General features: G+C 40.9%; 1 protein-coding gene across 14 annotated transcripts in view; it reads right to left on the reverse strand.

The window, feature by feature from the left end:
• The window catches only part of PSD3 (pleckstrin and Sec7 domain containing 3), a 728,752-nt gene that overhangs the window by 603,638 nt on the left and 109,203 nt on the right, over positions 1–15,911 (reverse strand). For all 14 annotated transcript variants that reach the window (XM_063816241.1, XM_024345060.3, XM_024345058.3 and 11 more), the window contains one exon: positions 9,652–9,701. The gene's annotated coding sequence lies outside the window, so the exon portion shown is untranslated. The remainder of the gene's footprint in view (positions 1–9,651; positions 9,702–15,911) is intronic.

A 15,911-nucleotide genomic window follows, 5' to 3' on the forward strand; every position in this document is an offset into this window, starting at 1 on the left:
GCTACTTGAGAGGCTGAGGTGGGAGGACTGCTTGACCCCAGAAGATGAGGCTTCAGTGAGCTATGATCATGCCATTGTACTCCAGCCTGGGTGACATAGTGAGACTCTATCTAAAAAAAACCAAAAAGCATATATGCAGTTTGAACAATTTTGTGCATATAAGCACTTTGTAATCATATACATACACACACACACACGTATGTACTTAGTGCTAATATAGCTAGACTTAGACAGGCTCACACTCTGTTGCCCATTCTGAGTACAGTGGTGTGATCTCGGCTCACTGCAACCTCTGCCTCCTGGGTTCAAGCAATTCTTCTGCCTCAGTCTCCCAAGTAACTGGGATTACAGGCTCGAGCCACCATACTCGGCTATTTTTTTTTCTTTTTGTATTTTTAGTAGAGACAGGGTTTCACCATGCTGACCATGCTGGTCTCAAACTCCTGACCTCAAGTGATCCACCTGCCTCAGCCTCTCAAAGTGCTGGGATCGCAAGCATGAGCCACTCCCGGCCCGGCCAATTCAGACTTTTTAAAAATACCTTTGCTATTATAATTTCCTACATACAACTGACAACTCTGAGAAACCCAGTAAAATACACTGGAGTCCACAAACACATGCTGCATACAGTCTAATCAGGACCCAGATTTCTATTATCAAAGCCTCATTAATGAAGCCATCCACACTCATTGTCGAGATTGCTGCCTGGCCAAAAAGCAAGTAGCAGATGTTGACCTTGCAAAGGTTAACTTAATAGAGTTGAATTTGATTTAAATCCAACCACCGTTTCCACAGCCGCTCTGTGGGCCCAGATGGAGACTGTAGGAGTGATGTCACAGTGTCGCATGGCATGGCTTGATGCTCTGGCATGACTCACACCCATGCTCTGAAAGACTCCATTGTCGTTTTGCTCCTGGGTGGAGTGGGATTTGACTCACACACTGACTCAGTCCCCTAGCACACCCTGTATCTGCTGTTGGAACTTTTCATTCGGGTCATTAGCTCCATCACACCCTCCTCCCTGGCAAGTAGGTAAAGGTACAGAGACCCCTCATCCACAATGGTCTTTTGCTGTGAGAGCCCCACTGCAAAATCCAGCTAATTCTTGGGGTCCCGTATCCTTTCCTCCTCTCTTCCCCAGCCTCCAATCCCATCAAAATTTAGCCATGTTTTTTACTCAGCTCCCTAATGATACTTTAAATGCAAAGAGGTCATGTAAGAATAAATCATCAAGCATGGTATGGGCAGTATTATGAGTAAACATTTCTGTTAAATTGACGCGCTTAGTTATGGATATATAATTTATTTGTAAATAAATTATGCCAGAGTGGGCACACTTTAAGCTCCAATCCCTACTCACTAGGGAGATGAAAGTTTTACAACTTGGGAAACAGTTTTCAGATTTTGGTGGGGTTCTTCATCATCTGTTAACACTTTGTGTTTTTCTTTTTGCTTAGAGTCATTTCTTTTCTTTTCTTTTCTTTTTTTTTTTTTTTTGAGATGGAGTCTCACTCTGTCACTGAGGCTGGAGTGCAGTGGCACTGTGTCGGCTCACTGCAACCTCTGTCTCCTGGGTTCAAGCAATTCTCCTGCCTCAGCCTCCCAAGTAGCTAGGATTACAGGTGCCCACCACCACGCACAGCTAATTTTTATATTTTTAGTAGAGATGGGGTTTCACCATGTTGGCCAGGCTGGTCTTGAACTCCTGACCTCAGATGATCCACCCACCTCGGCCTCCCAAAGTGCTGGGATTACAGGTGTGAGACACCATACCTGGACTTTGCTTACAGAGTCATTTCTTTACATGTTTTGGTTGACACGGTTATGCCTGTTATAAAACAAATTCCTTGCTGCCAATTCTTGGTCTTTTAATGTATTCCTTTGCTTCCTCCTTCCTTTCAAGAGATGCTCCTGCTTCTCCCCAAACACTGCCTTTTATTCCCCATTTCCTGGGGGGTGCCAGCATCTGCCTTAAATCAATGTCCATTTTATGTTTGTTCAGATCTTTCTCTCTCACTAGAGATTTTTCTGCAATTGGCCCTTTTCATGGTGGGAGGGGTGATTTCTCTGCCCTGCAGGAAACTCATTAGTGGGTCAGGAAAGTCTGGCTTTCAGGCACAGTCATAAGGAAGAAAGTGCTCCCTGACAACACACACACACGCACACACACACAAACGCACACACACACAAATAAGTCTCTGTGCTAATTGCCACTTCTGCATTTTAAAAATGACTGGAGCCTGGCTGAAAGGTCCCCTCAGGGCTGGGAGTGGTGGTTCATGCCTGTAATCCCAGCACTTTAGGAGTCTGAGGCAGGTGGATCACCTGAGATCAGGAGTTCAAGACCAGCCTGGCCAACATGGTGAAACCCAGTCTCTACTAAAAATGCAAAAATTAGCTGGGCGTGGTGGTGCACACCTGTAATCCCAGCTACTTGGGAATCTGAGGCAGGAGAATTGCTTGAACCGGGGAGGCAGAGGCTGCAGTGAGCTGAGATTGCGCCACTGCATTCCAGCCTGGGTGACAGAGCAAGGCTCTGTTTAAAAAAAAAAAAAAAAAAAAAAAGGTCCCCTCAGCATCTTCCGTCTTTATTCCTTTTAAATCCTGTATCGCACACTGGAGTTGTCCTAAGCTGAGGTTTGGGATGTTGGCCAAGTGGAAAGGATGGAGCAGTTGTGCTCCCAGTAGAAGAGGAGAGGCAGGAGGAAGGCATGTGAATCTCATCATCCGGGTAGAATGTTGTTATAAGGCCGTGATCCTTTTCCTTGGAGTGATGCTTATTTATTTTGAGCCATGGTTTTTGGTTTTAGCTGCCTTTCCTAAATTCTTCACAAATTGGCCAGTTAGAAGCACAATGGGCCATTCACAGGAACCATGTTTTATTCCATCCTTACCCTTTCATTCTATGCTTTACAGATACAACTGGTCAAGGAGAACCAATGGCAGACATGTGCTATATCCCAACACACCTTGACTCTTGCTCTCACCGGAAGCTCAGCTTAGGGAAAGGAGATCTTAATAGGAGACAGAAGACCCGGACGCTGGTTTTGATTGTGCCCTTCTCCAGCTGTGTGGCCTTGAGCAGGTGACTTCACCAGTCTTGTCCTCCTATTTGTGAACAAATAGCCCCAACTGTCTGAAGGCGGAAGCCTGGTTCACACCTCTCAAGGTCCTTTCTCACTACGATATCTATGAACCAAGTAGTTATTAGGTTGGTAACAGAAGTAATTGCGGTCTTTGCCATAAAAAGTAAATTTACTTTTTAATAGATTTTGGTTGGGCTCTTCATCATCTGTTAAAGCTTTGTGTTTTTCCTTTTGCTTTGAGTTATTTCTTTTTTTTTTTTAAGATGGAGTCTCACTCTGTCACCGAGGCCGGAGTGCAGTGGCAGTAAATTTACTTTTAGTGACAAAGACTGCAATTACTTTTGTTACCAACCTAAATAGTTAATGTATTACTGCCCTCATTGTAGCAAGAAAGAAAAAAAAAAGAAGTTCAAATAAGTGATTTCTCAAGTCTCATGAAGTAAAGAAGATACATTAATGGAAAATTTGCTATAAGTCAAACGATATAAGTCAGATCAGATGACCCCCCCCCGCCGGCCCCCAAGCCAGGAGATTTGTTGAGTACCTTACTTTTACTTAGAAACAATGGCATAATGTAAGGGAAATGAGATCGTGTAAAATGTGCTCAGCATAGTGCCTAGGACACAGTAAGATGGCAGTCCCTAACCTTGGGGTCACAGACTAGTACTATTCTGTAGCCTGTTAGGAACTGGGCCGCACAGCAGGGGGTAAGCAGCGGTAGCGAAGTGAGTAAAGCTTCACTTGTATTTATGGCCATACCCCATTGCTTACATTACCGCCTGAGCTCCGCCTCCTGTCTGATCAGCAACGGCATTAGATTCTCACAGGAGCACAAACTCTATTGTGAACTGCTCATACAAGGGATCTAGGTTGCCCTCTCCTTATAAGACTCTAATGCCTGATGATCTGTCACTGTCTCCCATCACCCCCAGATGGGGCTGCCTAGTTGCAGGGAAACAAACTCAGGGCTCCCACTGATTCTACACAATGGTGAGTTGTATAATTATTTCATTATGTATTACAATGTAATAATAATAGGAACAAAGTACACAATATATGTAACGCACTTGAATCATTCTGAAACCACTCCCTCCCAACCCGCCCCAGTCCCTGGAAAAATTTTCTTCCATGAAACCAATCTTTGGTGCCAAAAAGGTTGGGGACTGTTACAGTAAGGCATGAAGAAATGAATGCCTCTAGTGAAAATATTGACAGCTTCATTGTTATGTTTTTATAGAAAGCACTCCACGGCCAAGCGTGGTGGCTCACGCCTGTAATCCCAGCACTTTGGGAGGCTGAGGTGGGCAGATCACGAGGTCAGGAGATCGAGACCATCCTGGCCAACGTGGTGAAACCCTGTCTCTACTAAAAATACAAAAATTAGCTGGGCATGGTGGCACGTGCCTGTAGTCCCAGCTACCTGAGAGGCTGAAGCAGGAGAATCGCTTGAACCAGGGAGTCAGAGGTTGCAGTGAGCCGAGATCATGCCACTGCACTCCAGCCTGACGATAAGAGTGAGACTGTCTAAAAATAAAAATAAAAAAAAGCACTCCATATGCTGTATCTAATCAGGTGTCTTATCTATCTATATGGTTTCAACTCAGCAAACAGGCACACACATTTTAATTTAACATTAGATACTACATCTCCATGAATGATGCCTCATTTTAATTCCACATAATTGTGGTCTAATTTGACTACAATAGATAAAAATTGGAAAAATATGCTTACTTGGAGACAGGATGGTCTAATTATAAGAGTACAGGCTTTGGGGCCATGTGAAGCTTTTCCTTGCCACAAAAATTAGAGACTACGGTTTGACACGATGCATCTTTAGAAACAGGGACATTTTCTGCTATCCTGAGATGTTACTTGTCACATAAAGCTTCAATTTGTAGCTAACCTAATCCAGGGTATATCTGTCTTTGGAATGCAAAATCAAGTCTTATTCACAGTGAACTTTCACCTTTGTTCCTTCGTCAGTTGGTTGCTTTACAATGTAGAAAAAAAATGTTAAAGATTTGGCTTGAGAGGTACCCAAACTCAAAGACACAGAGCTCCAAATTTGATCCTAAACCGTCAAAAGCAAGCTTCTTTACATTTGGCTGTCTCTCTCAGTGCTTGCAAAATGACCTGCCATCTTTAGGCTCACCCAGGTGAGTATTTAAGCCAAGAGAAGTCTGACCTTTTAATACACTGGAGCTCTCATTGTATGAGCAAGTGGGCTCTGGAGATGTTTGCTGTCCCAAATATGGATCCCACGGGCTGAAATGAGTCCCAGATGCCTGTGTGAGTGAAGACCTGCAGTGCCCCTACTCAGCCTTCACAAGAAGCATGTCTCTCTGTTCTGTCTTGTTATGGAGTTTCACTTCATTCACCTGAGACCTTCACCAACTTTTCCAATACCTACTAGTCTATGCTTCCAGGGCTGGACCCTGTTTTTTAATGGTTCCTCCCTCCTCATTGTCTGCCCTCAATCACCAAACTCTGGTCCTTGAGCACACCGAGAAAAACTCCCTGAATCTGACAGTCACCTGATTCTGAAAGCCACAGCTTACTCAGTGCCCCAGATGCCCCAAGCAGGGGATCTCTGCCTGGGCTAAACCCTTGGACTTGTGATTCCGGATCCTACCCCCACCTGACCGAGCTGTGTGAACCAGGGTCAGCCACTTCTCCACACATACCTCCTTGCCTTCTGCCCTCACCTGCCCCACTCTAGGCCCACTGGCCTTCTTCCTAGCCCCACTGGGACTTTTTAAACTTCGTTCTACTTTTGGTCCTTCATGTTAGTTGAGGCCTCTGCTCAATGCACTCTGTCCTCCTAACTAACATAATTTGCTACTTCTTATCATTCAGATCTCAACTTATGTCTTAGTTCACATTGCTATACCAAAAATACCATAGAGAATTATAAACAAGAGAAATTTATTTCTCATGCTTCTGGAGGCTGCAAGTCCAAGATCAAGGTGCTGGCAGATTTTCTGTCTGGTGAGGGTCCACTTCCTGGTTCATAGATGGCCATCTTCTTGCTGAGTCCTCACAAGGTGCAAGGAGTAAGAGAGCTTTCTGGGGTCTCTTCTAGAAGGGCATTAGTCCCATTCATGAGGGCTCCACCCTCATGACCTATTCACCTCCCAAAGGCTCCATCTCCTAACGCCCTCCCATTGGGGGTTAGGATTTCAATATATGAATTTTTGTGTGTGGGGGGGGGGTGGATGCTATAGCTCATAAACATTTGATCTAGAGCACCTTATATGTTACTTTTTCAGAAAGATATGCTTTAATGTCCTCAGTTGCTTTCACATCACTTTTTAAAAATCATTACATGGTGCTATGGTTTAAAGGTATTCCCTAAAGTTCATGTGTTGTAAACGTAATCCCCAATGCCACAGCGTTGGGAGGTGGGGCTGAATAAGAGATGATGAGGTCATGATGGGAGAGTCCTCATGGATTAATGTCATTATCACAGGAGTGTCTTAGTTATCTCAAGAGTGGGCTTGTTATCAAAGCAAGTTTGGCTTCCTCTTGCTCACTTGCACTCTCATACTCTCTGATCTTTTCACCTTCTGCCATGAGATGATGCAGCAGGAAGGCCCTCACCAGATGCCCCTACCTCTAGAACTGTGAAGAATAAATTTACTTTATAAATAAATTATCATCTTTTGTGTTCTGTTATAGCAATACAAAGTGGACTATGACACTTAGCATTTACCAGTAACTGACATGTAACTATTTATTTATTTTCATTATCATGTGTCTTTCTGTCTGTTTCTGGCCATTAACCTCCTCCATGCCCTACCAACCCAATTTAAGTTCCATGAAAGCAGTAAAATCCCAGACATAAAAGATTTAGCCTCATCTGTTTCAGCCTCTGCTATATTCCAGCATGGAGGATAACTCTTGGCATATAGAAGTTGCTAAATAAATGTTTATGAAATGAGTCAGTGCTAATCCCTTCCTGGGTAGGAGGGAGGACACAAACCCTAACTCTGCTAATTTCCTGACTTTTGCCACCATGTAGTCACCTCAGGTCACTTCCTCTTCCTCACGGGGGCATTCCTAACACCTACAGGGTTGGGATACACAGCGTTAAATAAATCTTCTGCATTTTGATGCAAGAGTACTACTGTCCTTATTTTTAAAATTAAATTCAAGTATATCAATAAAATTATGAAGCTTTTCCTATATTCCCTTTAAAGAACTCCCCTCTTCAACATGTTGCTAAAATTCTCCTTTCTAACTTTTCACAGTTGGTTTATCACCAATAAAGTAAAAATCACACCCCAAGGCATTCCTGTTTCTCTCTCTTTCTCTGTCTCTATCAGCCCTGTTTTTCCTCTGCCAAGCCTGAGGATCCCCATGAAGGGCGGTGCTGGAGCAGAGATGCTGGGGAAAGGCACTGACGGATGGGGCTGAGCCAGGGAGCAGCCATTTAGTGCTGCCCACCCGACTATAACAGGCTGTCACTGGGTGTGACAGGCAGGATGAGACATTGCAGGAAACTGAGAACTGCCTGGGGAAGGCAATGATGAATGCCAAGCTGGGGTGGCCTGAAACAGCGATAGAAAATCTGAAGCATACCTTGCAGTGATGTGGCTTTGCTGAGCACTGCTTGAAAACAGGCTGGAAAGCCAGCCTCCCAGGTTGCCATTAGGAACAGAGCTGCTCAAAATAAAGGCAGCTCTCAGGAGAGTCTTGACTCACACAGATGTGGTTGGGCACATGGCTGTTATTCCAACCACACCCACACACACGTACACACACACACCCAGAGGTGGTAGTGACTGCCAAAGGTCAGCCCCTGATATAGAGTATGGAATATCTGTGTAAATGGTATATAGAATATAACAGTAAAACTGGAAACAAGACTTAGGACATTTCGAATGAAATCCTCGGCATGCTATTGAAATACTATTTGTAATTCTAATTCCTAACACTTAAAAATTTTGCATTGCACAGAACATTTTCTCTGCATTATCTTGCTTGATCCTTGTAACAATATCATGTAGCAGGCAGAGCAAATAATATCATACTTACAGTTGAGAAAATTGAAGTTCAGAGTGGTCAAAAAAATTACCACAATGTCATACAGATTGTCAGATATTCTTGGAGGGTTCAATAGTATCTAAGAAGCCACATTTTTTTTCTCTTTTAACTTGGAGCAGCTTACATTAGCCCAAAGAAATTTTCATGAATCTATAATTTTGATTAAGTTAATAGGTAAAATTATATTCCCAGAAAAGAGAAAATTGGGATGGGAGTAGTTTTATTTACTTTACAAAAGAAATATCAATTTAGCTAAAGAATATGATATGGCTTGTTTAAATCACAAATGAGAATATTTTAAAATAGCTTTATTGAGGTATATATACTGGTGCATTTAAACAATCAAAATTATTGTATAAATAAATAATCAAATCTAGAGCACATGAAGGCTTCCTATGAAACAATAAGGAAAAAAGCAAAATTAAAATGGGCACAATGTATTACCAGCCAAGTCAGGGAAGAAGAAATCCAAAAAGTCAACAAACATCTGCTTGGGAAGGAATGCTAGCACTTTCTCCATTCCTTCCTTTTTCTTGGACATGGCTGCCCAGCCAGACACATATATTTCCTATTCATGAGACTAAGTCCTTGCCAATGAAATGTGACTGGAAGAAATGTGTGCAACTTCTGCCTTATTTGTCTGCAAGGAAATTGCTTTTCCTGAGCTTGTCTTTTTTTTCCAAAAGCTGGTATGTGGCAACAACCTGACTTCAACCAGGAAGACAAGGTTGATGACCTAAGGGATAGCATTGTAGCAAATGGAAGGATCCCTGAGTGACTGTGTGGAGCAGAGCCCTCCTACCAGCCTGGACTAGCCAACATAAGATTAAGTAAGAAAAAGATCTTTTTTATTGAAATTCTTACCTAGATTACTATATCTGGAGGTCTCTTTGTTACAGCTGCTTAGCCTTTACACTAACTAGTACAATGACCAATCTAACTAGTAGTCTGGGAAATGAAAGTCAAAAAAAGGTATCATTTCATACCCTAAGTTTGGCCACACTTTAAAAGCCTGGTGATATCAAGAATTGACAAGGATATGAGAAATGAGAAACTCTCATATATTTCTGGAAGGAGTGTAAATTGAAACAACTACTTGGAGAACAATTTGTCAGTATTACTAAAGTAGAAAATAAGTATTCCCTGCAACTCATTCATTTCAATTCTAGGTCTAGTAACTTTATATACTCAGACATGCCTCAAAGGTCATTAAAACATCATTTGTATTAGCAAAAAATTAGAAACAATATGAATGTTCATTGTAAGAGGATGGATGAATAAATTGTGATATTCATACAATAGAGTACAGTCAACAGTTAAAATAGATGAACTGCATCTGCATGTATTAACATGAATACATTTTTAAAACAAATTATTGAAGGGGACAGGAAGTTGAAGAACATGAACAACATGATAGCATTAGATAAAAATTTAAAATATGCAAAGCATAACTATGTATTCTTTTGCATACATATACATGTAGGAAGAGTGCAAAAACATGGTCTAAAAGAATACATACCACATTCTTGATAATGGTTGTTGCTGGGCGAGGAAGGTGAGGAAATGAATCTGTGGAGAGAAACAGAGTACCTCCGCATTATTACTGTTTTATTTATTTTGTAAAAAAAAATCATGCAAAACTGCTAAATTATTAACATTTATTATTTATGGTTATTGGGTATAACCAGAAATGCCCGGACGGGCATGGTGGCTCATGCCTGTAATCCTAGCACTTTGGGAGGCTGAGGCAGGTGGATCATCTGAGGTCAGGAGCTCAAGACCAGCCTGGTCAACATGGCGAAACCCTGTTTCTACTAAAAATACAAAAAATAGCCGTGTCTCTACTAAACTCTGTCTCTACTAAAAATACAAAAAATAGTGGTGGCATGTGCCTGTAATCCCAGCTATTCGGAAGGCTGAGGCAGAAGAATTGCTTGAATCCGGGAGGCAGAGGTTGTAGTGAGCTGAGATCACGCCACTGCATTCCAGCCTGGAGCTGGATCACACCAGGCAAGCTGATCATGTGTATCTCTTCCCCATCTGCCCATTCAATGGTGTCAGGGGGGTAGCTTGGAATCAGTCATGGTGGAAGCATTTACACCAAAGAAATCAGCCAATGCTACAAACCAGCAAATGCTGTGTTTTCCTCTGGAGAGTTAGGGAGTGCTAGTTACTAACACTGACTAGCACACCACTGGGTTGAATGTATTTTTTTTTTTTTTTTTGAGACAGAGTTTCGCTCTTGTTGCCCAGGATGGGGTGCAGTGGTGCGATCTCAGCTCACCACAACCTCTACCTCCCGGGTTCAAACGATTCTCCTACCACGGCCTCCAGAGTAGGTGGGATTACAGGCATGTGCCACCATGCCCAACTAATTTTGTATTTTTAGTAGAGATGGAGTTTCTCCATGTTGGTCAGGCTGGTCTTGAACTCCCGACCTCAGGCGATCCGCTCACCTCAGCCTTCCAAAGTGCTGGGATTATAGGCATGAGCCACTGTGCCTGGCCCAATTTATCTATTAAATTAATCTTGGTACTTCTGGATGCTTTAAAATCTTTTCCAAATGTAAAAAATTAAAATTGTTTCATTTTATTTTTCAGGATATTTTTTACATAAAGCATACTGCATGGGTGTCCTACTGGTGTTGGAAAAAGAAATGAAAGCATCTCTCAAAAGGGTCAAACCGAGGCCAGGTTTTATTTGGTGTTTGAGAAAACCTGGATTATTTGGGTCGGGAGAAAGTTTTGGACTTCCTGCTAATCACAGGATTTCAACAGCAAGCGTCTTCAAGTCATGTATGACATCCCCTGGCTGATAAGAGCCTTCCCACCTCATCTCAAGGAAGGCAACACCTTTCATAACTACCAGAATGACTACACTTGCCTCACTAAATTGTAGTTGTTGAACCACAAACTTGATTCCTACTTCTGTAAAAATAAATCAGAATTAAAATGATTAAGATATGGAATTAAGCCTCCATGAGGTTTCAGCAGGCATCCATAACCTATAGGGTTATGACAGTCATATTTTCTGAATCCCAAATCAGGACATGGGACCATGGAAATACAGAAGACCATCAAGCAGAACGTTTGACTTCAGTTCTGTCGTGAAGATTCTGGGCTTTCAATCCTTCTAACTACAGTACTAGATGACAAAGATGATTTATTGCACATTAAGCACTCATGAGTGCTCTGTTAACCTCATTCCTTGGAACGATTGTTTTAAAACACCTTTCCATTTTTGCTATTAAAATACCTACTACTTGGGATACTGAGGCAGGAGAATCACTTGAACCCGGGAGGTGGAGGCTGCAGTGAGCCGAGACTGCACCACTGCACTCCAGACTGGGCAACAGAGTGAGACTCTGTTTCGAAAAAAAAAAAGAAAGTAATGCATATTAATTGAAGAAAATATAGATATGGAAAGGAAAGAAAATCATCCATCCATAATTTCACAACCCAGAGATAACAACCACTAACAGCTTAATAAATAGCATTTCAACTTTTTTGTGTGTATATTTATATATTTCCCACAAAATAATATTAAACTATGTACACTGCTTTAACTATCTCTTTCCACTTAAGATCTATCATTAATTTATTTCCATGTCATTAAATTTTCTTCAAATGTATTATTTTATAGCTTTATGCTGTTACATTACATAACTGTAACTAAATTTATTTCACCCATCTTCCCACTGTTAAATATTTAGAGTATCTGCAATTCATCCACATAAATAGGATGAAGTGATCATCACTCTAGTAAGTCTTTGCATACATCTCTGTTCCTTTCTTTGGGATAAATTCTAATAAGTGTAACTCCTGAGTCAAAATTTATAAAAAATCTTTAAACTTTTTTCTATCTTTATGGAAATAAGTTATTCCTGTAGAAAGCTTTATACCATATACAAAAGTATGTTTGGAGTAAAGATTCAAAAGTTAAAAGCAAAAATTTGAACTTTAGAATAAAACTTACGAAAATATTTTGTACAACATTGGTTAGGGCAGAGAGAAAATACAATAAAAAAGGTAACAAGAGATATAACTTGAGTATATTAAAATGTACAATTTTGTGTAACAAAGGACTATAAAAGACAAAACAAAGACTGGGAGGATATATCTGCAATGATATCTGTATCTATATTTACCCTTATATAACACAAAAAGGTTAGGATTTCGAATATAAGATCTCATAAATCAGTAAGAAAACAGGCCAGACACAGTGGCTCCTGCCTGTAATAGCAGCATTTTGGGAGGCTGAGGCAAGAAGACTGTTTAAGGCCAGGAGTTTGAGACCAATCTGGGCAAAACAGTGAGACTCCATCTCTACCAAAAAAGAAAAAAAAAATGAAATTAGCTAGGCATGGTGGCACATGCCTGTAGTCCCAGCTACTCAGGAAGGTGAGGTGGGATGATTGCTTGAGCCCAGGAGTTCGAGGCTGCAGTGAGCTATGATTGCACCACTGTACGCCAGGGTGACAGAGCAAGATCCTGTCTGAATATTAAAAAAAAATATATATGTATGTATATTTAAATATGTGTTTGTTTATATATATATACATTTTATGTATATATAAATATGTGTCTGTATATACACATATTTCTTAAATATAAGAAAAAGATAGGCAATACAATAGAAATTGGCAGAGAATATGAAAGGCAATTCACAGAAAAGGAAACCTGAATGGCCAATAATATCATGCTCAAATTGACTAGTAAGAAGTGAACTATAGATTAAACCAACACATCCATAAGATTACCAAAAATTTTCAAGTATTCCATCACACTTAACAAGAATGTGGTATGACTGGAACTCTCATACATTGCTGATGAGACCATAAATTGGTTCCAACATGGGGAGGGACAATTTGTGAAGCAATTATTAGAGTTGAAAGTGTATGATCAGAAGCGTCAGGACCTGGGTGAGTCAAGGAGGTGCCTGGGGCTTCACATTTAAGGAGGCCCTCACTCTCAGGATCATGCAAGCATACGGTTGCCACCTGAGAGGGAAGTCCTCCTTAAATTTTGCACTCTGTGTCTTTGATTGCCTTATCCTGGTCCTGGTTCTGAAGCATGTAAACTAAAAACCAATAATTCCGTGTATATAATATATATTAATATAATTCTGTATATAGAATATATATTAATATACCTACAAATATACACCCCTCTTCCAAGAAATATAAACAAGATAGAAATAAGAGTTTCATTGTAGCATTGTTCACAAAAGTGAAAATGGAAAACATTTCCCAATTTTCCAAATGTCTTCAATAGAATGCACATATATAAATATGGCATATTCATGAGATAACGGTATACAATAATTAAAGTGAATAAACTAGAATTACATGTATCAACATGGTTACATCTCAAAATACAATGTTGCATGAGAAAAGCAAGTTATAGAATGATACATTTGGCATGATTCATTTACATAAGCCTAAAAACATGCAAAATAATATTATCTATTGTTTATATTACTTTCAGACACAGTATGAAAAAACAAGTCATGGGAATGATAAACAACAAATTTATGGTACTACTTCTTTCTGTAAGAAAGGGAGGAAGGAAGGTTCAGAACAATGTAAAAAGAGGTCTATTTATTAAGTTTTTTTTTTTTTTAATGAAAGTATCTGAAGCAAAGTCAACAAAATACCAAGACTTGTTAGAGTCGAGTGGTGAGAACTTGGGTATTACTTATATTATTCTCCAAAGTTTTTTGTATGTTTAAGCTTTTCATAATTTTTTGTTGGGCATAGTGGCTCACACCTGTAATCTCAGCACTTTGGGAGGCTGACGCAGGAGGACCACTTAAGACCAAGAGTTTGAGACCAGCTTGGGCAACATAGCAAGATCCCATCTCTATTTTTAAAATAAACATAAATAAAATAAAAATTTTAAAATTTTGTAAGTTTTAAAAATGAGAAAAATAAAAACCGTTAACGAAATAGATATTCATGTCCATAGCTGGTAACTTTGGGTAAGCCAGTTAACTTTTCCAGAATATTAGTTTATTTTTTTCTAAAATAACAACATTAATTTCAAATTCAGAGGGTGATAGCTGTTGTGTTTTCTAACTCTACGAAGGCTTTCCTGCTATATATTCAACATTGTTGTTATTGAATGACTCCTGACTGAGGTTTGTGGGCTTAATTATTGGCTAGTGGAGCCCCAAATGGGTCCTATGTCATGAGATTCAGAATTTGGAATGTCTATGGTGCTCACCAAAATATAATCCCACCTTCACCCCATTAGCCTCATCTCTGTGTTTTAAGTCCTCATGTTGGACATGGTGACACACCACCCAGATCTCCATCAAGGAAGGACTTCTTGCCTATTTCTGGAAGGACTATTAGCAGAAAACCTTCAACTGTCAGTGCCTTCAGGGATTACCCCATCTGCAAAGAGCCACCTAGTTCAACGTCAAGCCCTTCCCAGGGCATCCCATATCTGGTGACTGATAGATATGAGTGAATAAACATCCAACCATTCTGGCCCAACACAGGCCAATTCTGACCAGCGATTTTAGCTCCAAAACTCCCTCTGCCGTTGCCTGGGGTGGCTGCAGCTTCACTTCTCCCACTGCCCAATTTGGCATCTCCCCCTGGCCTTCCACAGGCGTTGACACAGGGAGCATTTCCTAATAAACAATCTGCAGGCTCAACAGTCTCAGGGTCTGCTTCCTGGAGAGACCAACTGCTAAAGTTGGGTAGGTGAAAAGGTAATATGAGGCTTGGGAACTGGGTCACTTGCCACCTCGCTGGCAATAAGGATTCCATCATTGGTGGTAAGTTGAGCACAAATAGCTCCTGACATAAAGCGACCATCTATAGCGGGTTGAATAGTGTCCCTCCAAAATTCATGTCTACCTGGAAACTCAGAATATAACTTGTTTGGAAATGGTGTCTTTGTAGATGTAATTAGTTAGGGTTGTTGGGATAAAATCATCCTGGATTTAGAGTGCACTTTAAATCCAGTGACTGGTATCCTTATAAGAAGAGGGGAAGACACACAGACAGAGAGACATGGGGAAGCCCCTATGAAGATGGAGGCAGGGGTTTGAGTGATGTGTTCACAATCCAAGAAATGCCACGAGCCACCAGAATCAGGAAGGGGTAAGGAAGGATTCTCCCCTCACATGTTTAGAGGGACCATGGCCCTGCCAATACCTTGATTTGAGATTTATAGCCTCCAGAACTATGAGAGATTAAATGTATATTTTTTAATCCACTTAAGTTTGTGGTAATTTCTTATGAACAGACTGTGCAAGGAAATTAATACACAGCCTAGTTCTTAAAACTGTCACCAGTGGCAAATGGAGATAGTATAGTAGCAGAAGGAAATGCAGTGGCTGGTATAAAGTATCAGATATTTGAAAACATTGGAAGAATCAGTGCCTATAATGACAATGGAATCCAATTCTACTGCCTTAACGTAGTCTGACACTTCAGAAAATAAAATGAAAACCTGACAGCAATTTACAGGCCATGGGAAATCAAATGTGGAGAAGCCAGTGGGCCTTCTTGCAGCATAGAAAGAGGCTCTCCTCTCCTAGGTGAAGGCAGAGAAAGCTGACCACCAGCCTTAGGACCTAATTGTCAGAACAGCAGGGCTCCAAGGAAAGCTAAACTCCCAGCCAAGATAGATCTGCTCTGGCAAGGTCAGGACCCTGGTGTGAAAGAACAGTACTCTGATACTAGGATGGGGACATCCAGGTTGATTCCAGAGCCTTCCTTTCCTCAATCTTGGAACTCCTAATTCTCTAAACCCTCTGGGCCTG

This window comes from Pan troglodytes, chromosome 7 (assembly GCF_028858775.2).
Source record: "Pan troglodytes isolate AG18354 chromosome 7, NHGRI_mPanTro3-v2.0_pri, whole genome shotgun sequence".
Classification (NCBI taxonomy): Eukaryota; Metazoa; Chordata; class Mammalia; order Primates; family Hominidae; genus Pan; species Pan troglodytes.